The sequence below is a fragment of the Nannospalax galili genome, unplaced genomic scaffold (assembly GCF_000622305.1).
Source record: "Nannospalax galili isolate Female #2095 unplaced genomic scaffold, S.galili_v1.0 scaffold713, whole genome shotgun sequence".
Lineage (NCBI taxonomy): Eukaryota > Metazoa > Chordata > Mammalia > Rodentia > Spalacidae > Nannospalax > Nannospalax galili.
In genome coordinates this window covers 749,569-761,472 of record NW_008333780.1, presented here as the reverse complement: position 1 = coordinate 761,472, position 11,904 = coordinate 749,569, and the positions used below count along the sequence as shown (strand labels likewise).

The following is an 11,904-nucleotide window of genomic DNA, read 5'->3' as shown; positions in this document are numbered from 1 at the left end:
AAAAAAAGGATAGGATGCCAGGCATGGTGGTACACTCCTTTAATCCCAGCACTGGGAAGCAGAGACAGGAGGATCTCTGTGAGATGGAGGTTGGCCTGGTCACATGTAAGTTCCAGGCAGGCTGGGGCTATGGGAAATCCTGTCCAAAAATAGGATCAGCAAGATGGGGTACCTGTCACCAAGTGTGATGATCTGAGTTCAATTCTGAGTTTGATCCCCAGGACCCACATGGTAAAAGGAGAAAACTGTTACTACTAAACCCCACATGCACACACACATACACAATAAATAATTTTAAAAATAAAAATAAGATGGATCCACTGAGATGACTCAGGAGCTAAGGGCACCTGCTACCAAGCCTAAGGGCCTGAGTTCAATCCTGAGAATCCACATGTAGAAGGAAAGAATAAATTCCCATAAATTATCCTCTGACCTCCATATGACACATATGCCCACACATATACACACAATAAATAACTGGTTTTTTTTTTTTTTAAAGAAAATTCTGCAGTATACTACAATGTGGACAAGCTTTGAAGATATTGTGCTAAATGAGATAAGCCAATTACAAAAACACAAATAAGTTCTTGTCTATGAAATAGTTAAAATCATAGAGAAAGAATGTAAAATGTAGCCCCAGTTGTCCTAGAACTCTCTATGTAGACCAGGCTGGCCTTGAACTCACAAAGATCCGCCTGCCTCTGCCTCCCAAGTGCTGGGACTAAAGGCCTGCGCCACCACACCTGGCCTGTTTTTTGTTTTTAATGAGCACAGGGTTTCTATTTTATAGGATGAAAAGAGTTCTAGAGATGGATAATGGCTGTAACATATTATTGGTGACTTACTAACACTGGACTATACACCTAAATTTTAGCCCATAGAGACACATGCCTATAATCTCAGCACTTTGAAGGTGGAAGTAGGAGGATCACAAGCTTGAGGTCATCTTCAGCTATTCGGCATATTTGAGACCAGCCTGGGCTAGTGAGGCCCTGTCTCAAAAACATTTTTTGCTTAATTTTAAAAAGAACTCAAATTTTATGTGTTTTATTGCAATTTCAAAAAAATTTTACATAGAAATTAAGAGCACTTGCTGCTCTTTCAGAGAACCAGGATTTGGTTCCTAGCATCCACAAGTTGACTCACAACTATCTATAACTTCAATTCCAGATGACTTCAACACCCTCTTCCGGCCCTTGAGAATATGAGGTACACATGTGCACATATATGCAGGCAAAACTCATACACATAAAATAAAAAGAAATCTTAAAAAAAATTTTAATGGCTATATGGTTAAATTTTCAAGTATTTTTAACCCCAATTTTTTAAAAATTGAAAAACACTATAAATCACATTATTTAATATCGGTCTTCCATTTAGATTATATATATTTAAAAAAAAAAAAAAAAACCTTGAGGCTAGAGAGAAGGCTCAACAATTAGGAGTGCTTACCAGTTCTTGCAGAGGACCAGAGTTTGGTTCCCAGCACTCACGCAGAAGCTCACAACTGGCCTATAACTCCAGTTCTAGGGGATCCTAAGACATCTTCTGGCCTCTGCAGGCTCCTGCACGCATATGGTACACATAAACTCATGAAAACACATCCTAAGATTTAAAGAACTCTTAAAACTCAATAAAATGGCAACCCAGTTTTTGAAGTGGACAAAAGATCTGAATACTTTTCAAAAACTATATGTATTTGGTTAACAAGCAAATTAAGAAATGTTCAACATCATTAATCATCAGAGAAATGAAGATCAAAGCCACAATAAAGTACATTACCCACTATAAAGGATATACAACAGAAAGATGTACAACATTAAATGATGTAAGGATGTGAAGAAACTCAAATGTTGCTTCACTAATACAATGTAACAATGGTCTAGCAAGTTTGGAAAACAGGCAGTTCCTCACTAAACAAACATGTCAAAACATTCAGAAATTTCACTGTTAAATGTATAGGCAAGAAAACCAAACCCACAGCTATAAAATAATTTTTTTTTTTTGTCTTTTTGAGACAGGGTCTCCCTGCAGCCCCAGCTGGCCTGGAACTCACTATGTAGACCAGGTTGGCCTTGAGCTCACAGAGATCCACCTGCCTCTGCCTCCCAAGTGCTGGGATTAAAGGCGTGTAACACCATGCTCATCCTATAAAATAAACCTTTTAAACAATGTTGACAGCAGCTTTGTTCCTAATAGCTCAAAGTGGAAACAACTCAAACATTCATCAAATGATGAATAAATACAATTTGGTACCTCCAGAGAATGCAATACTATTTCCCACTAAGAATAGGTGAAGTACTAGGTTGGAGAAATGGCTCAAGCAGTTAAGAGTACTGGGTGCTTTTAGAGAGGACCCAGATTCAGCTCCCAACACCTACATAGTAATAACTACCCATAACTCCAGTTCCAGGGCATCTGACACACTCTTCTGGCTTCTGCAGGCTTTGCATGCATGTGGTGTATTTCTACACATGTAAGCAAAATGCTCCTATATTCAAAAAAGTAAATGAATACATCTTAAAAAGGATAAAATGGCCTATACACAATACATTATAACTAAACCTTGAAAACATTAAGCTTAGTGAAATACAACAGGCACAGAAAGCCACACACTATATGACTGAATTTATATGCAATGGCCAGCATAGGTAAATCTCCAGAGATAGAAACTTCAAGTAGGTTTAAGAGACAGAAATGAGGAGCAAATGTTAATGGGTATAGGATTTCTTTTGGAGATAATAAAAATATTATAGAATTAAATACTAGTGGGGGCTAGAGAGATGGCTCAGTAGTTAATAGCACTGGCTGCTCTTGTAGAGAACCTGGGTTCGATTCCCAGAACTTACATGGCAGCTAACTCCATAACTGTCCATAACTCCAGTTTCAGGGAAATCTGACACCCTCTTCTGACGACCTCCACAGGCAGTGGGTGGAACTATATACATGCAAGCAATACACTCATAAACATAAAAGTATTTTTTAAAAAAAGAATTAAATACTAGTAATGATTACACAACCTTATGATTATACTAAAATTGTATATAACAATGAATTGCACATTTTTTAAAAGGTGAATTTTATGATACTATAAATAACATATCAAGAAAAGGGGCACATTCCATTAGCCATCAAAGCATAATATTTCACATATGTAGATACCACAATACACCACAGATGAGAAAAGACATGGAAAATACTATAGTATCAACAGTATGACAGTATGACAACAGTTTGACTCCAACACCCTTCACAAGATGTGTCCATAGGGTGGTGAGATGGTACAGCAGGTAAAGGTGCTTGCCACCATGCCAGACAACTTGAGTCTAATCCTTGGGACCCACACAGTAGAAGGAGAAAAGTGACTCTCTAAACTTGTCCTCTGACCTACAAACAAACACATACACACACGCATGCACGCACAAAAAAATAAATGTAGTTTTAAAACTCTTTAAATTGTGAGTTTTATGTATTTATATATAAATATATTTAGCTGAAGTGATAGCTCAGTGGTTAAGAGTGCTTGCTATTCTTGCAGAGGATTAGGGTTCGGTCGGGCAGCTCACAACTGCCTGTAACTCCAACTCCAGATCTGACACCCACTTCTGACCTCCTTGGGCACCCTCACTCATGTGCACATACCAACACCACAGATGCATAGATATATTTTGATGTTTAGGTTGCAAGTCTGAGCCTCTAACAGTTAAACCAGCTTTCTAGCCCAGGTTTTAAATATTTTATTATTTTTTTTTTATTTTATGTGTATGATTGTTTTGCCTACATGTATGTAAGTATACCACATGCATGCAATACTTGCATAAGACAAAAGAGGGTGTCAGATCCCCTGGAACTGGAATTACAGACAGTTGTTAGCTACCATATGGGTGCTGGGAATCAAACCCCAGTCCTCTGGAAGAACAGCAAGTGCTCTTAACTGCTGAGCCATCTCTCCAGCCCCTCCCTTTAAAAAAAAAATGTGTATAGTATGGATACCATTGAGCTACTTTAAATCTAGCCATGACACAATGAATACTCAATGATGGACTGATTTGAATAACTGAAATTCAAACATTTAAATTATAATACCTAACAAGATAAAATGCAATTAGGTTTAGTTAATTCTATATAAGTCATACTTTCTATACTTGCAAAATATTTTTGATAAACTATGTGACAATACAGAATCAACATCCAAATAACATTTGACACTCTAACATAGTATATTGGTCAGGTACGCTGGCTCCAGGATAGACTCAGATCAAATACTGGCTTTGCTGCAAACTAGATGTGAGATTTCTGTACTTAACTCTTCCATACCTCCATTTCTCATCTGTAAATGATAATATAAAAATATTGTTGCAGAGACCAAGTTAATTTTCTCAGACCTTACAACAGACATATATATAATCCTATAAACATCAACTATTAAGATAGACACATATATAATCCTATAAACATCAACTATCAATTTTAAAACTATTAGACTTGCATAATTAATAAAAATACCATTGTCCCCCCTTGCAGTGCAAGAAATTAAACACAGGCTTTACACATATGTCACACTAACTCCTCTTTTTTTTTTTTTGAGTCAGGGTCTCACTGTGTAGCTCTGGCTAGCCTGGAACTCACTATCAAGACCAGGCTGGCCTCAGAGATCCATCTGCTAGAATTAAAAGGTATGTCCCACCAGGCCCTCCCTAATTTTTACTAAATTACATTCACTTATTTGTGTGTGTGTGTGTGTGTGAGTGTGCGCACACACACACATGCTCCCATACATGCACACATGCCATGGCATGCCAGTAGAGCTCAGAGGACAACTTTCAGGAGTCACTTCTCTCCTACCATGTGGGTCCCAGGGACTGCACTGGGTACTGTAAGGCATGGGCACAGTGGCAAGTGTGCTGGATAGCTTTAGTGTCAACTTGACACACCTGGGTTGAGGGAGCCTCAATCGGGAAATTGCCTCTATTGGACTGGCCTGTGGCCATGTCTGAAGGACATCTTCTTGATGAGTGATGTGGGAGGGCCCAGCTCACTGTGGGTGGTGCCACCCATGGGCAGGTGGGCCTGTGTTGCATAAGAAAGCAGGCTGAGCAGGGGCCAGGGGAGCAAGCCAGTAAGCAGCATTCCTCCATGGCCTGTGCTCCAGCTCCTGCCTCCAGGTTCCTGCCCTGAGTTCCTACCTTGGGCTCCCTGATGAACTGCATGCGACCTGGGAGATGTAAGACAAATAAACCCTTTCCTCCCCAAGTTGGTATTGGTCAGAGTATTTTGTCACAGCAATGAAGAACAAACTAAGACAGCAAGTTTCTTTACTTACTGAGCCATCTTACCAGACCCCCCTAAGTTTTTTTGAATGTACAAGCTATTCTGTGTAGATTATGTCTTTGCTATTTTTTATTGGCAAACATTAAACTTATATGAATGTTTTTCCCCTTTCCAACTACCTCACACATCCCACTGTCCTAACCTATTACTTTCTAGTGCTAAATTAGAAAATTATCAACTTATCCAAGTCAAAAGAACGAAAAAACTTTCGGGGCTGGAGAGATGACTCAGCGGTTAAGAACACTAGCTGTTCTTGCAGAAGACCCGGGTTTGAATCCCAGCACCCACATGGCAGCTAACAACTGTCCATAACTCCAGTTCCAGGAGATCTGACGGCCTCTTCTGTCCTCCACGGGCATCGCACAACACGGGTGCACTTACCTACATGCAGGCAATACACACATACACATAAAACAAAAATAATATGAAAAAAAAAATTAAAAACAAAAACTTTCATAGAGGTCATAGACTATTAGTAAGGAAGCCAAGTAGGGGGAAAAACAAATACTGGATTAGAAATCAGAAATCATTTTCCTTTCTTTTTTTTTTTTTTTTGAGACAGGGTCTTCCTGTAGCCCCAGCTGTCCTGGAACTCACTATGTAGACCAGGCTGGTCTCAAACTCACAAAGATCCGCCTGCCTCTGCCTCCCAAGTGCTGGGATTAAAGGCTTGTGCTACCGCGCCTGGCCCTTTTTTCTTGTTTTGGAAACTGGGTCTCACTATGTAGCCCTAACTGTCCTGGAACTCACTATGTAGACTAGACTGGCCTTGAGCTCAAGAGATCCACTTGCCTCTGCCTCTGGTGTGCTGGAATTAAAGGAGTAGGCCATCACACCCAGTCTCAGAAAGTATTTCTTCTTAACTATTTTATTTTTATTTTTAGTACGAGTGTTTTGACTGCATAGACATAAGAACATCATGTGTGTGCAATACCCATGGAGGCCAGAAGAGGGCATCAAATCCCCCTGGAGCTGGAGCTACAGTCATGATAGTGGCTTCCATGGGCGCCAGAAACTGAATTAGCGTCCTCCGCAAGAGCAGTCAGTGCTCTTTACTACTAAGCCGTCTCTCCAGTAAGTATTTCTAATCACAGATCAAACATTACCTCACATAGGGCTCTCAATTACAAATTTTTTTAAGTTCAAAAGATGTCTAGTATAAAGTACAAATAGAAATGTTTGTTGAAGTAAATGGCTGAATGGATAAATAAATAATCAACCTTAGGCAGGTTCCCCTTCTACAAAAGTAAGAAAATATTCACTAGATCTGATAAGTGGCATATATGTTAGGAATAGAGATCTGCTTTGAAATCTTTGTTATCCATGCCCTTCAGCAACTTAACCTCTGTGAGTCACAGATTCCTCATTATAAACAGTTTTCATAGGGTAGGTGAAACAAATGAAAAACTGTATGAACAAGTCTAGTACAGTGTCTGGAAAAAACAGCTACTCTAATAAATCCAAGTGCCTGTTGCTTTCCTTCTTCAGTACACAGACTAGACATACAATGAGAAAATTTGGTATGAAAATAATGTTGAACTATCATTATATAAGGCTCTCAAATATTGCTAATATTTGCATTTAGGCACCTTTTCTTTGGCAGACTGGGGACATTATGCTGGTTTTCAACTTCCCTGAATTATGTGAAATATCTAGGATTCTAGGGCCTAAACACTTAGGATTATATAAACAATCCTAAGTCTCTAAGATTTTTTTGAATATTTTATTATTTTTATTTTATGTGTATGAGTGTATTGCCTGCATGCAGGTGAGTGCACCCATGTCATGCAATGCCCACAGAGGACAGAAGAGGTCGTCGGATCCTGGAACTGGAGTTACGGACAGTTGTTAGCTGCCAAGTGGGTGCTGGGATTTGAACCCCCAGGTCTTCTGCAAGAACAGCCAGTGTTCTTAACCGCTGAGCCATCTCTCCAACCCCAAGATTAATTTTTTTTTAAATCCATATAGCCTGCTTTGAACTACAGTGTCTCCCTTGCTACTTTAGGTCTTCCTAGAATTGTTTTACCCCCCCCCTTTTTTTTGAGATTAAACTCAGGGCCTCACACATGATAGGCAAGTACTCTACCACTGAGATAATACACGCTGACCTCTATTTTCGGGGTTGCTTTTTAGAACATACTTCTGTCTACAGATGACAATAATTTAATTTTAAATATTTTATTATTTTTATTTTATGTGTATGCATGTATTACCGGCATGTATGTAAATGCACCCATGTCATGCAATGCCCAAGCACTACAGAAGAGGGTGTGAGAGTCCCTGGAAGTTACATAGTTGTTAGCTGCCATGTGACTGCTAGGATTTGAACCCAGGTCTTCTGCAAGAGCAGTCAATGTTCTTAACCCCTTAGCCCTCTCTCCAGCCCCAACAAAAATTCAATTTCTCAACATTATTTTATGAATTAAAACATTTACAATTTAGAAAGGAGCCATATGTGGTGGTGCATGCCTTTAATTCCAGCAATTGTGAAGCAAAGGAATCCCTGCAGATGTCAAGGAACGCATCTCACCAAATTCTATGTTACATCAAAATGGTCCCTTTTTGAGACAGGACTTACTAGGTAGCCCTGGCTACCCTGGAACTCACTCTGTAGACCAGGCTGGCCTTGAACTCATAGAATGCTGGAATTAAAGGCATGTACCACCACACCTGGCCAAAATGATCAGTATTTTAAATATATATTTTATTTATTTTTATTTTTATGAGTATGGGTGCATTGTCTGAATGTATGTAAAGTGCACCAGTGTCATAAAATGTCCAGAGAGGTCAGGGGAAGGTATCAAATTCCCCTGGAACTGAAGTTACAGATGGCTGTTAGCCACCACAACCATGTGGTGTGGGTGCTGGGAACCAAACCTGGGTCTCTGCAAGAGCAGCCAGTGCTCTTAACCACTGAGCCATCTTTCCAGCCCCCAAAAGAGTCGCTTTATTTTAAAGGACAAACAAAATTTACTAGCATCAGCATTTACAGGTTAAGTTTTGAGTATTCCTTGTTTCTCTGAAAACAAAATCTTCCCACAGTCAAACAGTTTTCCATCCACAGATGCTAATTTGACTCCATAAAGAACACAACATAATTAACAATACTATGTATGTCAAGGTTAACTTTGAGGTCAAAAAAGTTCTAATTACTTTTACTAAAATAAGCGTGCTGAGCAAATAAAATCCTCTTCAAGTATTTCCTTATTAAATAGGACTATTCATAATGGTCAGAAATTCTTAAAGTCTAAATTAAAAGGTAGACATAGTACTATTCTAACTAAATTAACAAAAAACAAATATAATTTTCGGGGTTAGGGTTTACAAATCTAAACTAAGTTTATGTGCATGATAATGTCTTGTTATGTGTATTACTAACTTGGCCAAAGCCAATGACGACTTTAAGTGTGCTTTCTGTGTAGTCAGGTGTTTACTAGATTTTAAACACTAACTGTCATTCACTTTCACTTCCAGTTTTGAATTCTTTTAAGGAAGTTCACCTTTTCTTTCCCATTTCCCACATTACTCAAATGAAAATATGCAAAGAGAAAGAAGATTTATCTAAGAGTTATAGGTAACTTACTTTTGTTTATAACTATTTTTAAAGCATGAAACAGCTTAAAAATCTTATCTTCCCCCAATTAATATGATTTTTAAGTCACTAATTTGTTTACAAAAGCATCACAGCACACTATACACTAGTGAGTTCATTGTCTTAGGCACGGCTTTTTAAATAAAACAGTATTTCAAAAGTTTACAAGTTGTGACTAGTCAACAGTAGGATGCAAAGTGCAGCAAATTTCCAAAGAGATACACAAAGGTTCTGAGTAAAGAAAAACTTAACGCATACACAGTCAACATTTTTTTAACCTTCCCACAATTCCACACGTGGGTATGGCATTTTCTGTAAACGATCAGATCCACTTGGGATTATCCAATTTTATTAGCCGATAGTTCTTACTACTTTAACAAAAAATGGGATATGTTCGGTTTCACCAAGTGTTTTCAAGCATTTCCGCTACCGGAATGGGGGGGGATATCTTTAGAAAAAAAGGTTATTTCTCTACTCGACCTAATTACTAAATGCATGCCAAAAATACACAATTCAAACTGCATTTCTGGACACTAAGGTTACAAAAGGGAGCAGAACGTCAAACGCCTAAAGAATTACTTTCGTATCAAAATGAAGAAACGCGATATACTGAAAATAAAGATTTCGCACAATGTACAAGGTTCAGCCGACTTAAAACCTGATATTCTTCTACAACATGTTTAACCAACGTTTAAAATAACAGTAATTAATCCCATTCAGGTACTGACTAGAAATCCCGCTGCTTGTCTGAGGTCTAAACATCCCATTCTTTTGTAATCCCGGTATCAAAAGGCTCCGCGGCCACTCGCGGAGGCGTGCGACACACCGGGGAAGCGCTGTCTGTTTACAAATACGAATCTCACAGTTGCCCACGTCAAAGCGCGCAGTACCACCGTTCGACTGGGGGGCGGGGGGCCAGAGAAGGCGGGCGAGCCAGAAACGAAACCCACAGCCCTACCTCTGCCTTCCCGACGAGGGCGAGCCCGGAGTCTGTTTTTGTTTTCTCCATGTGATACGTACACATGCAGAGGGAAGGCAGAAGCACACATGACAGACCCCAGCGGAAGAATGCCCATCCATCCCGCTCACTCGGGCCCTCCCCGCCCGTTCCCCGCAGGTAGGGCTCCGGGACTCTCGGCCCCCGACCCCGAGCCCTCCTCCGGCCTGCGGCCGCCCAGCCCACCTCTGTCTTCCTCGGCCTTCCCCCCGGACCCTCGAAGCCCGCTACAGCACAGGCCCGCTACCGGCCCCGGGGGCGGCGGACACCTGCGAGGCGCAGCTCGAAGGCCGGCTGGCCCGGCCGAGCACACCCCCTCCACAGCCCGCGCGGCTCGGCGGCCCACAGCTCCGTACCTGCGAGGCCCGCTACCTACAGGCGCGCGCGGCGCCTCCTCATCGCAGAGGCTCCAGCTCCCCCTCCGCCTCCCGCAGCCGCTGCCGCCCCCACCGCCGCCGCCGCCGCCGCCGTGGCTGTTGCCGCCGCCGCCGGAGGCCAGGACACGACGAGCTCAGGGTTCCACCGCCATGTCCGCCGTGCCGCGAACTGCATTGTGGGGGGGAAGGGACGGGAAGGGGGAGGAGGAGGGAGCGAGAGAAAGAGGAGGACGGCTGAGGGGAGGGGGCCGAGGAAAGAGGCGACGGGAGGAGGGGGAGGGGAGCGGGGACGGAGCCCGCTTTGGAGTCCGGCCGGGAGGGGGGAGACGGGCTCGCCGGCCTCAGAGCCCGGCCTCCGAGGACCGGGGGAGCGAGCCCTCGCCTTTGTTTCTGGGGTCTCCCGGGCACTCGTCAAACCGTGGCGGGGGAGGGGGAGTGCGGGAGGAGGGGGGCCACGCTCCGGGGCTCGCAGTGGCCGCCCGGAAACAAAGGGAGGGGGTCGGGGCGGGAGGAAGGCCTCTCACACCCCGGGCGGGTGCTAGCTCGGACGCCCGACCCCGCGGAGGGCTGGCGGGCGGGGTTAGGCCTGCGGGGACCGGGGCGGGAGATCCCGCACTCGGCCGGGGAGCTGCGCTGGGACGCGAGCCAGGTCGGGGTCGCGTGCGCGGCCGCGCTGCTCACGTCCCGCGCGGGCTGTGGACGGCTCCGCTGAGGCCCCCCAGGCGGGAAAGAGGCTGTGCTCCCTGGCGCTCCCTGGGTGAGGGAGCCGGGCTTTGGGTGTGCAGGCTCAGGCCTGACCCTGCCGGCTTTCTGGAACGTTCTGCAATGCTTGCGGGCTTTTAAGCACTCTCCGGGAGCTATCCTAAAGAAGTCCTGGGTCGGGCGACTCCCACCCATCTCCGTTGCCACCAGCCCAACACAGCATGCCCTTTTTTTTCCTTTTTCTTTTTTCTTTTTTTTTGGGGGGGGGGGCTTGTTTGGAAAAGGCAGGCAACTCAGGAATTAATGAACTCAATCAAGAAGTCTTGAACATTTTTTAAAAATCATTTCTTTTACTTCAGGTGGGCGCAGAATCAACTACCATGAATGACCTCCCTCTTCCATTTAAAGTGTTAGGGTCCTATTTAAATTTACATTCAAAACCCGTCAACTCTTCTGTAATAGTTTATTTTAATAATTCCAAGCCTCTGAGATGATTATTTGACCAAACTCTGGCATCACTCAGACCTGCACAAATCACACATCTGCAATGCTTGAGTTGGATATATGCTAGGCAGGAGGAAAAAAAAAAAAACAACCATGATGCCCATGGAGATGGAGGGTTATAAAGGGAAGAAGCTAAATCTTAAATATTCATAAGGTAATGAGAATTTTTCTAATGACTCAGAGACGAACTGCTAAGAGGGACAAGTCTTTCTGGGTAGTTTACTTCCCACTACACCCCAGATCTAAATACTTAAATTTGCCCATCTGAATCCCAATGATAAGCTTAGCGAGAAGGGACCGCGCATTGCCCACGCACGACTAGACGTTGAGGTAGGGGCTTCATATGTTTAACCATTTAATCATAATGATGATATCGTGATAATAAATGCTATTGCTTCCAT

General features: G+C 42.7%; 1 protein-coding gene across 1 annotated transcript in view; it reads right to left on the bottom strand.

The window, feature by feature from the left end:
* Positions 1-10,478, bottom strand: part of Tut4 (terminal uridylyl transferase 4) — a 132,100-nt gene extending 121,622 nt beyond the window's left edge. The window contains exon 1 of the mRNA XM_029561265.1: positions 10,277-10,478. The gene's annotated coding sequence lies outside the window, so the exon portion shown is untranslated. The remainder of the gene's footprint in view (positions 1-10,276) is intronic.
* Positions 10,479-11,904: the final 1,426 nt, after the last annotated feature.